General features: G+C 39.9%; 1 non-coding gene across 1 annotated transcript; it reads left to right on the forward strand.

Annotated features, from left to right (window-relative positions):
* Positions 1 to 1,737: 1,737 nt before the first annotated feature.
* LOC129022205 (U1 spliceosomal RNA) lies at positions 1,738 to 1,898 on the forward strand. Its single transcript, XR_008496291.1, has one exon. It is a non-coding gene; the product is annotated as a U1 spliceosomal RNA (small nuclear RNA).
* Positions 1,899 to 2,271: the final 373 nt, after the last annotated feature.

Below are 2,271 nucleotides of genomic sequence, written 5' to 3' on the forward strand. Positions count from 1 at the left end.
TGCAAAGGTAACTATGGATGGCAGATTTTCAAAGGAGTTGCCTTTGCCAAAGAAATATCATAAAGAAAATTCCATTAAAAAAGGATACAATAGGACACAGGGAGAAAGTGAAAAGCAAAAAAGATGGGTTTCTCCAATAACAGCCTTTCTTGTCTTCTTAAGGGAAGTTGGAATGCTTGAGGGCCAGCTGCAGGAAAATTTATTCCAATTAAGCAAGTCTTTTTTAGCATCTTTATGCTTGTGTCTGCGAGCAAAACCTTTGAATGGTGGTATAATTCTCTGCCCATAGGTGTTTTAATTAATAGCACCTAGCTTAATTCTAAGCTCATAGGCACTCAAAAAATAAGTAAATGATTGATTCAAAAGAATTGTATCACTTGGACTTAAAAGAACTCTCAGAGAAATTGATGCTTAAAGAGGTTAAGTAACCAGCTCAAGGGCATATAGCTGGGAAGTTATGGAATACAGATTTGAATCCAAACGTGTTTAAGAAGCACACGCTCTTTCTCCTGATTGTGGAGATAGGACTAATAGGGGCACAATATCATGGTTAAGAGCACGGGCTTGGCCGGGCGCGGTGGCTCACGCCTGTAATCCCAGCACTTTGGGAGGCCGAAGAGGGTGAATCACGAGGTCAGGAGATCGAGACCATCCTAGCTGACACGGTGAAACCCCATCTCTACTAAAAATACAAAAATGTAGCCAGGCATGGTGGCGGGCACCTGTAGTCCCAGCTACTCAGGAGGCTGAGGCAGGAGAATGGTGTGAACCCAGGAGGTGGAGCTTACAGTGAGCAGAAATCGCACCACCGCACTCCAGCCTGGGCGACAGAGCGAGACTCCATCTCAAAAAAAAAAAAAAAAAGAGCACGGGCTCAAGGGAGGGTTCAGTGTGGCAGACTCCATGCGTTTGAATTCTGGGTTCACAACTTAGTAGCTCAGTGATCTTGCTCAGGAAAACAACCTAATCTCTTTGTGCCTTAATTTTAGCATATGTAAAATAGGGATAAGAAAAGTATCTACTTCAAAGCCTCATTTCAAGTATTAAAGGAGTTAACATGTGTAAGGAACTAAAACAGTGCCTAATATATAGTGAGCACTCAGTGGATCACTTCAGCTATTTTACATGGTTATTGGAGTCAGGGAATACTTTTCATCCAGTAATAAAACCTTCAATTTACATTATAAGTTGTTACGTGCTGGATTTCTTGAAAATATAATGCACAAAGAGAGAGTAGAGGACAGTGACTGAAAATCATCACAATCTTCCTTTGCACAAGAATGATGCATTACCATCATCTCCATCACCACCTCATTTTCATTATCTTCACCACCAATTCCATTTCATAACACATTGCTTCACGTCTCACTTACAGTCACAAACTTCTTTGATAGACAAGAAAGGGACCCGTGTTGAGATCTACACTCTCAAATCAGGTTAAGAGGGACAGAGATGCTTATTTCACTGTCTATGTGTTTATACCTGATTCTTTCAACCAGGGAGACAGCCTGACACATGGAGAAAGCACGAGTCAAAGGTCAAATGCAGCCACCTGCAGATCCTGTCACTGACCACTTAGCATCCCATAATATAACTGAAACTCAGTTTGCTCATATGTAAAATAAAATTTTAAAAAATAGAAAATGTAGGTAGTGTGTCTAGCTCAGATGACTCTAGTCCCTTACTGTTACCCAACCATTTCTAATTTGACACAAGTTACAATAAAAGACGAGTGTGATACTTACCTGGCAGGGCAAATACCATAATCACAAAGGTGGTTTTCTCAGGGTAAGGCTTATCCATTGCACTCTGGGTGTACGAACTCCTGCAATTTCCCCAAATATGGGAAACTCGACTGCATCATTTGTTGTCATGGGGACTGCATTTGCACCTTCCCCTAATTTTAAAAAAAGAAGACAAGCGCAATTCAGATAAGTAAAATAGAATTAATTAAATGCACAAAAGAGAAGAATAACCAAATACTTTGAGAGCTAAGCTAGTTCCTATATTAGGCAATATTCATGACTGAGCCTCCTGGAAGTGAGGGCAAAAATGGAAATAAAAGAGTTTCCCCAAAAGGAAGAAGCGTACCAATGCTTCAAAAGAAATAAAGTCTAAACTGACAACAGATAACGAGATATTTCTCATGTAAAACCTTATAAGGGTAACATTGAGTGCCATGATAGATAGGTCATCTGACATCAGTTTCATTTAAAAAAATGCAGGCCAGATTTTTACTTAGATGCTTTAATAAGGAACTTGGATAACAAC

The sequence above is a fragment of the Pongo pygmaeus genome, chromosome 21 (assembly GCF_028885625.2).
Source record: "Pongo pygmaeus isolate AG05252 chromosome 21, NHGRI_mPonPyg2-v2.0_pri, whole genome shotgun sequence".
Lineage (NCBI taxonomy): Eukaryota > Metazoa > Chordata > Mammalia > Primates > Hominidae > Pongo > Pongo pygmaeus.